The sequence below is a fragment of the Sapajus apella genome, unplaced genomic scaffold (assembly GCF_009761245.1).
Source record: "Sapajus apella isolate SASKATOON/1434 unplaced genomic scaffold, GSC_monkey_1.0 scaffold98, whole genome shotgun sequence".
Taxonomy (NCBI): domain Eukaryota; kingdom Metazoa; phylum Chordata; class Mammalia; order Primates; family Cebidae; genus Sapajus; species Sapajus apella.
Window position 1 is genome coordinate 2,985,375 of NW_022437038.1, and position 14,935 is coordinate 3,000,309.

The window sequence follows — 14,935 nt, forward strand, 5'->3', positions numbered from 1 at the left end:
TTGGTCCGATAGTCTTAATAGTCTTTCCTGTCATGCTTGTATTATTATCAATTTGGATTCTTGGGAAATGTTATAGGTTTTGCTTTAATTCGATATTTTGGATTAATATCAAAATCTGGTAACTTCTAAGTATTATTTACTGATTTGATAATAGAGTACTTTTGTTTGTTATTAGATCATTTATTCACTTGTGAATTTCACACATGATTTTGATACATACAGGTAGCTTCTCAATCTCATAATCATTATGGTTCATTAATTTTTGGTATTTTTTTAACATGATTATTTTACTAATCATTGCAGAAGTGATAGTTCAGTTAAGGATAGTATTTTTTGTCTGAATGAGTCCTTGCAATTGAAAAATGGAAATAATCCATACTCTCATGCCCGTGCACCTTTACCATTCATTTGTATGATTTGTCACATTATGCCTTAGAATATAAGAATATACATTTTGGAGAATAGAGGTATGAAAATTTTTTTTAGATTATGTACACTGGAGGTTGTTGTGTTGTATTTGTTGTTCTTTGTAAATTGAAGTTCATATACACATACAAATCTGGGGTGATTAGACTATTCTGAAGAATTCTGACAACTTAAAAAGTTACTACTGTTAGGCCTACCTTTTTTTTTTCTCATTTGGTATAATAGACCTCACATTTAAAGAATTCTTCAGTGACTCAAGTAATTATCATTTACTATAATCACTTTTTAAAGTTAAAAAATTGCTTATAGCAAAGTGTTCATGCTTATAGCAAATTATTCATATAGTAAAATAAGGTAGTATAACAAATGTAAATCTCCCTTCAATCTCAGAAATACAGCATTTTGCCCAAGTAAAATCATTACTTCTAATTTTTCACATTTTATCCTAGAAATAGTCTATGCCTCTCAACACATATGTGCATTTATCATTTTTTATTTTTTATTTCTTGCTATTTTCACCAGTTGTGCCTGAAGATTATTCTATAGGTGCTTGTGTTTATCTACTGTGTTCTTTTTACATAGTGCGTAGAATTTTGTGTATGGACCTATCTTAATTAATCCCATATTAATGACTATTTAGATTAGTTCTAGTCTTTTGCTAATTTAAGAAATGCTGTGGTAAACATGACTCTGTATATGCTGTTTTTCACAAATGTTCAACTATCTGTAAGATAAATACTACAAGTAAAATTCCTGGATAAAACGCTGTGTAAATTTAAAAATTTTAAAAATAGTATGAAATTACGTTCTGAATGAGTTTGCATCAATTTATAGTGTCACAAAGAATATATGTGAATATCTGTTTCCCAAAACCTTTGCCCATCTCAGAGGTAAAAATGTTAAATCATTGTTGTTATAATTTTTACTTTTTGAATACGAAGTGAAATTGAGCACATTTTCTTATATTCATAGGCAATCTTATTTTACTTTCATTTTTAAAAATAATTTAATTCATACTCAGGGGGTACATGTGCAGGTTTGTCACATGGGTATGTTGCATGATTCCAAGGTTTAGGATGCAAATGATCTCATCACCTAGGTAGTGATGAGCATAGTAACTGACCATTAGTTTTTTAATCCTTGCCCTCTTCCCTCCCTCTGCTCTCTATTAGGCCACAGTGTCTCTTATTCCCATCTTTGTGTCCAAGAATACCCAGTATTTAGCTCCCACTTATAAGTGAGAACATGCAATATTTAATTTTCTGTTCCTGCTTTAATCACTTAAGATAATGGCCTCCAGCTACATCCATGTTCCTGCAAAGGATATCATTTTTTAAATTATGGCTGTATAGTATTCCGTGGTATATATATATACCACATTTTCTTAATCCAGTCCACTGTTGATGGGCACCTAGGTTGATTCCATGTCTTTGCTATTGTGAACAGTGCTGTGATGTACATAAAAGTACGTGTGTCTTTTGGGAGGACTGATTTATTTTCTTTTGGATTTAAACCTAGTAATGTGATTGCTGAGTAGAAAGACAGTTCGTATTAAGTTATTTGAGAACTCTCCGAACTGCGTTCTACCATAGCTGAACTAATTTCCATTCTCACCAACAGTGTATAAGCGTTCTGTTTTCTCCACAGCCTTGCCAGCATCTGCTTGGGGTTGTTTTTGTTTTTGTTTTGGCTTTTTAGCAATAGCCATTCTGATTGGTGTGATATGGTATCATTATAGTTTTCATTTTAATTTGCCTGTTAATTAGTGTTATGAGCATTTTTTTCATATGTTTGTCAGCCACTTGAATGTCTGTTTTTCTTTCTTTCTTTCTTTTTTTTTTTTGAGATAAAGTTTCACTCTTGTTGCCCGGGCTGGAGAGCAGTGGCATGATCTCAGCTCACTGCAACCTCCACCTCGCAGGTTCAAGTGATTATCCTGCCTCAGTTTCCCAAGTAGCTGAGATTACAGGCACCCACCACCATACCCAGCTAATTTTTGTATTTTTAGTAGAGACAGGGTTTCATGTTGGCTTGGGTGGTCTCAAACTCCCGACCTCATGTGATCCGCCTGCCTCAGCTTCCCAAAGTGCTAGGATTACAGGCGTGAGCCACCATGCCCAGCCCATATCTTATCTTTTGAGAAGTATCAGTTCATGTCCTTTGCCCACTTATTGATGGGATTATTTGTTTTTTAGTCGTTGATTTCCTTAAGTTCCTTACAGGTTCTGGGTATTAGACCTTTGTCAGATGCTAGTTTGTGAATATTTTCCTCTATTGTACAGCTTGTCTGTTTATCCTGTTGATAGTTTATTTTGCTGTGCAGAAGCTCCTTGGTTTAATTAAGTCTCACTTATCAATTTTTGTTGCAGTTGTTTTTGGGAACTTAGTCATAAGTTATTTCCCAAGGCAGGTGTCCAGAATGGTGTTTCCTAGGTTTTCTTATAGGATTTGTATAGTTTGAGGTCTTTAATTTAATTCTTTAATCCATTTTGAGTTACTTTGTGTGTATGGTGAACGACAGTGTTCCAGTTTCGTTCTTCTGCATATGGCACCATTTATTGAATAGGTAGTCCTTTCTCCACTGCTTATTTTTGCTTGACTTTGTCAAAATTCAGATAGATGTAGGTGTGCAGCTTTATTTCTTGGTTCTCTTAGTCTGTTACATTGGTCTGTGTTTCTGTTTTTGTACCAGTACCATGCTGTTTTGGTTACTGTAGCCTTGTTATATAGTTTGTGGTCAGGTAATATGATGCCTCTGACTCTGTTCTTTTTGTTTAGCATTGCTTTGGCTATTTGGGCTCTTTCTGATTCCATGTGAATTTTAGAATAGTTTTTTTCTAAGCCTGTGAAAAATGACATTGGTAGTAGTTTGGTAGCAATAGTGTTGAATCTGTAAATTGCGTCGGGCAGTATGGCCATTTTAATGATATTGACTCTTCCCATTTATGAGCATGAAATGTTCTTCCATTTGTGTCATTGATTATTTCTTTTATCAGTGTTTTGTGGCTCTCCTTGTAGAGATCTTTCACCTTCTTGGTTAGATGTATACCTGGGTATTTCATTTTTTTGTGCCTATTGTAAATGATATTGCATTCTTGTTTTGGCTCTCCGTTTGAGAGTTGTTAGTATATAGAAATGATACTAGCTTTTGTACATCAAGTTTGTATTTTGAAACTTTACTGTAATTGTTGATCTGCTCCAGGAAGCTTTTCGCAGAGTCTTTAGTGTTTTCTAGGTATAGGATTATGTCGTCTGTGAGGAGAGATAATTTGACATCTTTTCCTATTCAGTTGTCTTTTATTCCTTTCTCTTGCCTGATTTCTCTTCCAAGAAGTTCCAGTATTGTGTTTAATAGATACAACAAGAGTGGGCATCCTTGTCTTATTCCAGTTCTCAAGGCGAGTGCTTCCAGTTTTTTTTTTAATTCAGTGTGATGTTGGGTGAGGGTTTGTCATAGAGAGCTCTTATTATTTTGAAGTATGCCTATTTTCTTGTGGACTTTTATCATAAAGGGAATGCTGGATCTTGTTGATGGCTTTTCTATGTCTATTGAGATGATCATATGTTTTTCTTTTTTTTAATTCTGTTTTTGTGATGAATCACACTTACTGATTTGTATATGTTGACAAACATTGCATCCTAGAAATAAAGCCTACTTAATCTTTGCAAATTAAGTTTCTGATGTTCTGCTTGATTTGGTTTGCTAGTATTTTGTTGAGAATTTTTGTGTCTATGTTCATTAGGGATAGTGGCCTGTAGATTTCATGTTTTTTTGTATCTCTCCCTGGTTTTGGTATGAGGATGATTCTGGCTTCATAGAAAGAGTTGTGAGGAGTCCCTCCTCCTCAGTGCTTTGAAGCAGTTCCAGTAGAATTGGTACCAGCTCTTCTTTTTATGTCTGGTAGACTTCAGCTGTGAATCTGTCTGTTCTGGGGCTTTTTTTGGTCATTACATTTTTTTGTTACTGATTTAATTCTAGAACTCAATATTGGTCTGTTTCTTCCTGATTCAATCTTGGGGGGTTATATGTTTCCAGGAATTTATCTGTCTCCTCTAGATTTTGTAGTTGGTTTGCAGAGAAGTATACATAACAGTTTCTGAGGATCTTTCGTTTTTCTTTGGGATCATTTGTAATGTCACCTTTGTTGTTTTTGATTGTGTTAGCTTGGATGGTCTCTTTTATTCTTTGTTAATCTAGGTAATGGTCCATTTATCTTGTTTATGCATTCTAAGAATCATCTTTTGGTTTAGTTAATCTTTCGTATGGACGTTTTGGTATCAATGTCATTCAGTTCTTCCCTGATTTTATTCATTTCCTATGCTAGTTTTCACGTTGATTTGCTCTTGTTTTTCTGGTTTCTCTAGATGTGAAGCTAGATCTTTAATTTGAGATCTTTATAACCTTTTCAGGTAGGCCTTTAGTGCTATGAACTTTCCTTTTAATACTGCTTTTGCTGCATCCCCAAGTATTTGGTACATTGTGTCTTTCTTCATTTATCCCAAAAAATGTTTGATTTCTGTATAGGCATAACTTTTCTTTTTCTGTAAACTTCCCCCTCCATTTCTTTGCATGTTTTCTATTGAGCATTTACTCTTTTGATTATTGACTTATTTGAATTGTGTACTACAAGAATCATAGATTTTATAAAATTTTAGAATTAGCCTGGATCTTAGAAGTTATTAAGCACAGACTCTATTTTCCCGGTGAAGAAACTCAAGAGACAGTGAGGTAGGCATAAAATCCATTATGAAGTTCTTAAAGATACTCTGGTATAGTAGGAAAAGCCAAAGGAAATAAATTCACACATACTTGCATTCCAGCTGTGATTGTAACCTTGGAGATTGAATTTTCTCATGAGTAAAATGAATAGACTAATGTTTACCTAGCAGTATTGTGAGAATTAAACAAGGTTATATATTTAAAGCACCCAGCACATTGTTGGTATCCCTTTCATTTAACCTGATGCTGTTTGTGTGTGTATATATGTGTGTGTGTGTGTGTGTGTGTGTGTGTGTGTGTGTGTGTGTCTTAGTTATTGATGCTTTAGTACAACTGTTAATTCAGCAGAATTTACTGCTATTCTTTTCAGCACTTGGTAGAGCTAATCAGTCAGAATTGAAGCAATTCTTACTGCAGCTGCCAAAACCTAATCAAACCAAATCAAAACCAAACAAAATTCATATAAAACTTCTTATGTATGTATTGCTGAGAATGCTTTATTTTCATTCCTCTTAACTTTGATTCTTTGAATTTTCTATTCCATCCTACTACGACTTCCCTAATTTTGGATATTTAAGCAGAAATCTGGAAAGGATTACCTTTCAGTACCATTACTTTTACTAAAATTTACTTCTGAAAGGACATATGTGGGATCAATTATGCATCATAGCCTATTTCAGACATGCACACCATAGCTAAAACAAATTTTAATGACCCTAAACTGCCATTCTTTTGTAACACGCAGTAAATATTGATTGATGTTACTGTAATAGCTTGAAGTTCTGTCATTCGCAGTGCCTTGATTCATATGTGGTCAATAGGTGGCAGGTTTAGTAGGAAATCAGCAGGAGGGCCTGGTTCCATCAAACTTAAAACTTCACCGCTCTGGTTTTCTTATCTCTAGGGCAACTTTTCCCCCTATTTTGCTGTTCATTGCAGCTTACTCAGCTGTATTCCGGAAGGAACGTCATTTCTGTTTTTGCTAATACCTATTTCTAAACCTCGTAGATCAGTGTTCCAAAACCTCTATTTTTCACTACTGCAAGAGCATAAAAGAGCTCATGCCTCTGTCCTCGCAAAGTGTCCTGTAAAGCACTACAATTGTATTTTTCAGGAAGTTAAGAGCTAAATTGGAGCTATTAAAATACACGAATTCTGATATCTATAATATTTAAATGTTTTAGTTTTAATATGTGAAAGTAGCATAAAATTATACTTCCTAAATTACTCTTAGAGTTTAAGAGGAAATTATTTTTCATGTCTTATTTAAACAGATTATTTCTGTTTTAGGAAAGAATGTATCTCTCAATTCATTTAGCTTAAGTTTGTAGAGTACCTATTATGTGCAAGGTTCTATACTAAATGGAAGGGAAAGAAATGAGTAAGATCTTGTCAAGGCACCAGGGAACTTACAGTCTACTGAGAGAGGTAGGAGAATGCTCAGTATATTTAGTCAAGTTGTAGTAAATGTTAGAATAGATATATTTTTAAAGCCATTGAAGTACAAAAAAAATAATTTTGGCTAGGGTTAGTGGATATCCTAGAGGCAGTATAATTAGAGCTGGGACTTAAAAATTTTAATAGAATTTCTATTGGGAATGAAGGAAGGAAAGATGGCATTCTAGCTAGAGAATACCAAGAGTAAAATGTTAAAAGAAAAGCTTTATACAAATCAAATTTAACAGAGTTCATTTGAGCAAAGAATCATTCATGAATTGGGCAGCACTCAGAACCAGCAGAGTTTCACTGTGAGCCTCAAGGTTTTCTAGCATGAACATGGGAACAAAGTAGAAACATCATTTAATCATTTAATTGGCTACGGATAGTCATTTATCTCATCTGCGCATGGTGCAATGAGGCATTTGCCTTGTTTGGGCATAGGCTCATCAGTTGGCTGCCTACAATTAGTTGAAGTTTGGCTGTTTGCTATTGGCTGAAGCTCAGCTATTTAAAATATACAGTTTGCCTTTCATCTTTGTGTAGGCCTCTGCATCCATGGATTCAACCAACCATAGATAGAAAATATTTGGAAAAAATTAAAAATATAAATACACTGGGTATGGTGGCTCATGTGTATAATCTCAGGACTTTGGGAGGCCGAGGTGAGAGGATCACTTGGACCCAGAAGTTTGAAACCAGCTTCTTCAAAAAGTAAAAAAAAAATTAACTGGGTGTGGTGACATGCACCTGCAGTCCCAGTTACTTGGGAGGCTGAGGTGAGAGGGTCACTTGAACCTGGAAGGTTGAGGCTGCAATGAGCCATGATTGGTGCTGATGCACTCCAACCAGGATGACAGAGCGAGACCCTGTCTCAAAAGGAAGAAATGTAAAAAACACAGTACAACAACTATTTACAGATATTTACAGTATTTACACGATTATAAATAATGGCAGAAACTGCAATTACTTTGCACCAACCTAATATTTAGATATTATAACTAATCTAGAGATGATTTAAAGTATATGGGAGGATATGCGTAGCTTCTGTATGAATACTATGCCATTTATATCAGATATTTGAATATTTGCATGTTTTGGTATCCGCAAGGGCTCCTGGAACCAGTCCTCAGTTGATACTAAGGGAGGACTGTATTCCTTCTTTAGGCTTCCATTTGTTAAATTGGAACTTCAAGTTTGGAGACAGTCTTGGGCCAGTGATCTCTGATTCATTTAATTTATCAATAAGGAGGGGTGAAATGCATATTGCATTGAAAGCACATGCAGTCAGCCTTGGGTCAGGACTCTGGAATGAAGAGACTTTGTGGCGAAGGTGGTAAGGAAACTCCACACTGAAGAATTTGGGTTTTATTCTTTAAGCGTTAGCGGTTTAGTAATTAGGTGATTAGCCTTTGAATGGGCTTTTTGTGGACAGATAGGTGATGGGAACTTATAGATAGGTTATAATCATTGATTGTGAATAAATATCAGTAGGCAAGATACGATGATATCCTGACTAGTATGAATTCTTAATCTACATCTCTAAGGTCCGTTCTAGTTCCCAAATCTTGTACCTTCATGCTTATGACATTTGCATTCTCCTCATAAGGCATAATGTTATATTATAAAATATATTTCAAAATACTCTCTGAATTAATGAAATATATATGTTAGAAACAGCTGGAGAATACTCTGTTAGTAGTTTTGAATATGTATCATATATGTAAGTGTTGGAATTTGTATATATGTTCTAGTTTTTTCATTATTTGATTTGACGATATTTGGGAGCATATAATCATTAGGGCTAGAATGGTAGTGTCATTCTCCTTAAAATACCTATAGTAATTATAGACAATAATGGTAATATATAAGATTTAAAATAATGGTGGTTGATATTAACTAAATTTGAAATAATAATAAAATATGTAGCTTATAACTGATAATTCTAATTAGAATTTCTAGGGTTCTCTAGAGGCTTCAGGAAGACCAAAGATAGTGTGGGTAGAAGCTGTAAGCAATTTCTTTGCTTTTAATGTTGCTTGGAGGAGATATAAGAAATAAACATAAGAGCTTAATAAAATTTAGCTTCTTTAATAATATATTTCTATAGTGCAATTTAACTTTAATAATAGGAAATCGAGGTGTTATAAATATTTGAAATGCATATAAATATCATTTTGCAGTGCTTGAAATATTGGACATAGCTTCAACCGTATGGTATAACTGAGTTTGAAGATGTGTGTACGTAAAAGCACTTTTTCTTAAGGATCATATTTTAAAGCGTGTTTCTTAGTCTTAGAATCAACTGGCTGCTTCTGAAGTTACCCACCCTTGCTTGATTGCTCAATACAGTCTTCTATATTTTGTGAACTGATGAAAAGACAAAAGAGTGGCAAAGTGTTATTCATCTTTGTCTTCATAATTTAGAAATTCTTGCAATTGACTTGAAATTAATGAGATGTCAGTCTCAGAGTGCACAGCCCTTATAAGAAGGTGCTAAAGTGTCCAGAGAGAGTTGGTTTCCTAACAAATAATTTGTCATCTTAATGACACAACATGCATCCTTCTGTAGTATCAGCTTTAATATATATGGTAACAAACCAGGAAGGCTTAATTCTTTCAGGCAGGAAACCAAAAACTGTACTTAACTGTCTTAGTGTGTTTGGGCTGCTATCACAAAATATCATAAATTCGTTAGCTTATAAACAACAGAAATTTATTTCTCACACTTCTGGAGACTAAGAATCCAAGATTAAGGTACTGGTATATTTGGTGCCTCGTGAGGGCCTGCTTTCTGGATTATGGAGGGTAGCTTTCTTCTGTAACTTCACATGGTGGAAGTGGTGAGCTCTCTTTCTGGGGTCTTTGTTATAAGGGCACTAATAGAATCATGAAGGCTCTGCCCTCATGACATAATCACCTTTTGTATGCCCCACCTACCAATACCATCACCTTATGGGTAGGTTGGGACATATGAATTTAAGGGGGACATAAATAATCAGTCCATTGCAATACGTGTACATAATTCCTTTCCTTTTCTTTTCTTTTCTTTTTTTTTTTTTTCAGGGTCTCACTCTGTCACCCAGGCTGGAGTGCAGTGGCATGATTACAGCTCACTGCAGCCTCAACCTCTCAGGGTCAGGTGATCCTCCCACCTCAGCCTCCCAGATAGCTGGGACTATAAGTATGCATCACCACACCTGGCTAATTTTTTGTAGAGATAGGGTTTCACCATGTTGCCCAGGCTGGTCTCAAAGCAATCTATCTGCTTCACCCTCCCAAAGTGCTAGGATTACAGGTTTAAGCCACCATGCCTGGCCCATAATTTTGTCATTTTAATTATATCTAAAGTTTTTTGGATTTGAATATAAATAATTATTTTTGTATCTCACTTTGCCAAAGCAGTGGTTTTTTTTTTCGTTATGGACATTTTAAGTGTTTCAACTTATGATGACACACATTCATTTCCATTTGGCATTTTCTAGCATTAATCACTTCCTTTATGTAAAAGAAGGCACAAGGGATGTTTGAGCCAGAGACACATGCCATTGTTTAATTGTAAGTCACCAATTGTAGAGAGAAGTTGAAACAGAGTATCTTCTGCCTTATAATCAAATAAACTTCAAAGTAACTCCATCTTTACATATTGACAATATTGTGATTGTACTACTTCTATTAATATGCCTTCTAACAGTAACAATAGTAATAATCATAATAAAAACAATAGCACATTTATTAAACATATCCCAAGAGCTATGATAATTATTTTAAATCCATATCATACCAACCCTAGGTACTTGTATTGTTGTTTTATAGGTTAAGAAACTGAGACTATGGGAGATTAAGCAATATTTTCTTTACCTGTCTAGTAAGTAGCAAAATGGTGATTTGAGCCCAGGATTCTTCTTAATCACATCTGTATGCTGTAACAACGACTTGTAATGGCTAGTGTGCCCTTAGTAATTTGTGAATTTTTTTGCACGGTTAACTGATCCCTTTTTCATATGGTTAGTCATATAGTTCCACATATATTGTATTATCTTGTGAAATATGTAATCCTATTATCCTGGCACTGAAGACATTTCTTCGGAGCTCAAGCCAAAACTAGGAAGCTGTACATTATACATGGAAAGACATAAGGTTCTTTCTATAACTTAAGATTTTTTTTTTAGGCATTTTCTATATAGAATCTGTCACTGGTAAAACATTTCCATGACTTGAAGTCTGTCTTTTCTAATAATGAGTGAAGGAATGTGGTCTTCATGTCATTAGGCATTTGGTAATGATATATTAATATACTTGAGATGCATAAAGTAATGAAATCCATTTTTTACTTGGCCTCTTTTCAAGTTAGCTTCATAACATTATAGACACCTTGTGTTATTTTAATATGACACTTTTTAGCTATGAGTTAGTGTGACTGCCTTTCCCAATTTCAGTGATTGTTGCTGGTAAATATGTAGATTAAGCACAATAACAAGAGTTCTGTTAATAGCATTTCTAAATCATATAGCTTATTCATATTTGAAATCGTTCTAAGTAAATTAGGGTTTTATTGTTGTTGTTGTTTTCTTTTGTTTGGGGACAGTCTTGCTCTGTCACCCAGGATGGAGTGCAGTGGCACAATTTTGGCTCACTGCAACCTCCACCTCCTGGGTTCAAGTGATTATTCTGCCTCAGCCTCCTTAGTCGCTGGGATTATAGGTGCACACCACCATGTCTGGCTAATTTTTGTATTTTTAGTAGAGACGGTGTTTTACCATGTTGGCCAGGCTGGTCTTGAACTCCTGACCTCAGGTAATCCATATGCCTCAGCCTCCCAAAGTGCTGGGACTACAGGTGTGAGCCACCGCACCTGGCCAATAAATTAGTTTTATGTTAGCAAATAGAAATGATTTACATTGAAATCCAGTGGAAAATTGTAATATTGCTGTATAAAAGGAGGTGTGCTTTGTTCTTACTGGATATTTATGGCAGTTAAACCAGTTCCCGATATATCTTACATTATATAAGAAGAACAAGAGGTTTGTCTGACTTAAGAAATTAATTTACAGAGGTACAAATGTAGCTTTTCTGAAGCATTATATACAGGTAATCTTCCATTTAGTCAATTAATCCTTGTTGGTGAGACAAATTTAATGCATTCTTTTCAAATTGTATTTCAGTAATTTGTGTTCATTACTCAGTTTTGCCTAATTTTAAGATAGGCCCGTTTATATTATCATTATCATTTTTACAGTGATCACTAATGTTATTTTTAAAACAGTGCTTATCATCTTGTAGGTGTGCTGATCAAGCAAGTTAAATTTTGTTATTAGGTGTCCTACAAACACCTAATGGGAGATGTCCCAGGAAATTCAAAATTATAATAGAAAAATCTCTCCCCTATTCTAATGCATGCTTCTAGGAATACAACTGCACTTGAAAACAGATTAACATTTTGTGTATGACTGTCATATTGAAAGAACTTTAACTTTTTATTTTATTGTTGTGAATAATATTAATTACCTATAGCTGCATAACCTATTATCCCCGAATTTAGCAATTAATAGAACACTCATTTAATTTCTCACAGATTCAGGAATCTTGGCAGATCTCAGCTCAGTCCTCTGTTTCAAAGTCCCTCACGAGGTTGCATACAAGATGTTGTCAGGGTTGTGGTCCTGTGTGAAGGCTTGACTGGTGAATGATTTGTTTCTAAGCTCAGTCATATGATTGACAGGATTCCGTTCCTCCAGAGCGATTGGACTGAGGGCCTTCATTCTTGGATATTTGTTTTCCAGATCCCACCCTTGGTTCATGAGCCTCTCAAGAGGGCAACTCACAAAAGTCCATTTGCTTTATCAGAGTGAAAATCAAGGAGTGAAGAGAGAGAATGGAAACAATCATGCAGTCACAGTCTTTTATAGCCTAATTTCATCATTAATAACATGTAACTAGGTTCAACCCTTACACATTGATAGGGGAATTACTCTAGGGCATGACTACCAAGATTACAGGGAACATTTGGAGGTCATTTAAGAAGCTGCGTTCGCACGTGGTTGTATATAATTTGATTTTAATAAATCTTATGATATCTCTTTCTTTGGTGACTTCAACAGAATCTTAATGGGTCTCTCTGCCTTCTTTCCTGTTTGGTTGTAATCATGGCATTCCTATGTTTGGAACATTTCACTGACTACCTCTTATCTTCAGGAGATTCGAACTCCTTCTCATGTGTTTCAAGGTTACTCATCTTTTCACTCCCACTAAATTGTAAACTCGTTTGTTCCTGGAACAGAGACACTTAAAAGACTTGGAGACTTCTCCCTGAACACACTTTAATTTAATCAATTCTTCATTTGGCTTGTGTTTAGATGACACTTCCATCAGAATGCAGTTTTCACAATTTACTATCATTGTCTTACCTCATTCATGGCCCTCATTAGACATTGAGTTTGCAGGAAGGAGGAAGCATTTCTGTTTTCTTGCATGTACCACAGCTTCTGGCAAATACAAGTATGTAACACACAAATAAGTTACAGTTATATAATACTTAGTTTCATTGCTCCAAGGCAAGTACAATAAGGTATGAGTACTAACCCATAATTATTTAGTCACATAGTAATGAAACAGGAAATTTTCCCTGACTCCTTCTTGGGCGGGGACTGGAATGAGGGCACTGGAGCTAGCTGGCTCCTTTTCCTGGCTTCACTCGCTGGATCTAATGCACTCCACCCCTTCCAGGAGTGGGGAGCACAGCTGAGTGGTTGCAGGAGCCAGGGCAAGTGCTTCTGGGCATCAGCAGGAGAAAAACTGGTGTGGCCCCGCAGTGGCATCTAGAGCATCACAACCCCTGATGCCCCAGAAGGAGTGTTACAGGCAATGCTCTTACAGCTTTGCCATCTGTGGATGGCTTAAGAGTTTAACAGCTCAGTGGACCCTGTTCCTTTTCAAAAGGACAGGGAGTCAGTGTTACAGCCTTCTGTACCCTGAACTCTTGTTTGGCATCCAGGAAAAATCAGGTCACACAATTGAATTGAAGGATAGTAAATGCAGGGGATGCTATTGCCAATGGAAGTGGCTCTTAGCAGCAAGGGGAGCTGGAAAAGGGTTGGAATAGGAAGGTATTCCTTCCCTGAAGTCCAGCCATCTCCAGCTGGACTATTCTCTGAAGTCCCGCCATCAAGCCATCCCTCTGAAGTCAAGCTGTTTCTTTCTAATGTTCAGCTGCTTCTTCTCTTCTTAACTTCTGTGCTCCCTGCCAGTGGAGCATAGGGTTTTCTTGGGTACAGGGTGGGAGGCAGGGTGGGCCAGGGTTGGTTTTGGAAAAAGCAACATTTAAGTGGGAAAATGGGGATGTTTTGTTTTCACTTTGGGCCTTGGTTCCAGGCTTCAGGGTGTGGCCCTCACTAAGGACCCTGCCCTTTCTGCCTAGGATTTCTCTGTCTCCTGCCCCTATTAGTAGGAACTCACCACCTTTAGTAATTCAGTCAGAGTGTGTGTGTATATATATGTATGTATATGTGTAGAAATGAATCTGTTTCTTGAAACTTCTTATTACTCATTAAATACCAGAAATCTGTATAATTGAGCCTGGCTGTGGCAGTTTGCTAATGTTAATTTGTACATTTATGTTTCTATGATTTAGTAATTCACTTCATTTAGGTGTTTTTAAAAAATGTATACATTAGGCCAGGTGCAGTGGCTCATGCCTGTAATCCCAGCACTTTGGGAGGAGGCTGGGGTGGGTGGATCACGTTAGACCATGAGTTCAAGACCAGCCTGGGAAACATGGTAAAACCCCATCTCTATTAAAAAACAAAACAAAACAAAAAAACAGACATAAAACAACTAATTGGCCAGTCATGGTGGCATTCACCTGTGGTCCCAGCTACTTAGGAGAGCGAAGTGGAAAGATCACTTGAACCCAGGGAGGTTGAGGCTACAGTGAGCTGCGATCATGCCACTACAATCTAGCCTTGACAACAGAGTGAGATCTTATCTCAGGAAAAAAATAATAAATTGTATACATCATCACATATTTTCTTTAAAGTTTTCAAATGTGAAACTTAGATTCTTTTTTTGTTTGAAAAGCGGTTGTGGTTGATTTAGACAACAAAGTTTTAGAATGTATGGTTGGCCTACTGAAATAAACAACTTTAGTGGGCTGAAAATATATGTCTATTTCTTGATTTGTTGTTTGATTCTAAGTAAAATTTTGAATTGCTTGTCTCTTTAAAAAATAACCATGAGATATAATAATCAATAAAATAGAATAACTATCAAAAGGTAGGAGAATGAAGGTAAATCTATATCACAGATTCATAACACACTGACAATTTCAGTAACTATATGTTAATATTTGTTGTG

At 35.8% G+C, this 14,935-nt stretch overlaps 1 protein-coding gene across 10 annotated transcripts in view; it reads left to right on the top strand.

The window, feature by feature from the left end:
* The window catches only part of DIAPH2 (diaphanous related formin 2), a 916,386-nt gene that overhangs the window by 277,929 nt on the left and 623,522 nt on the right, over nucleotides 1-14,935 (top strand). The gene's annotated exons all lie outside the window — the stretch shown is intronic.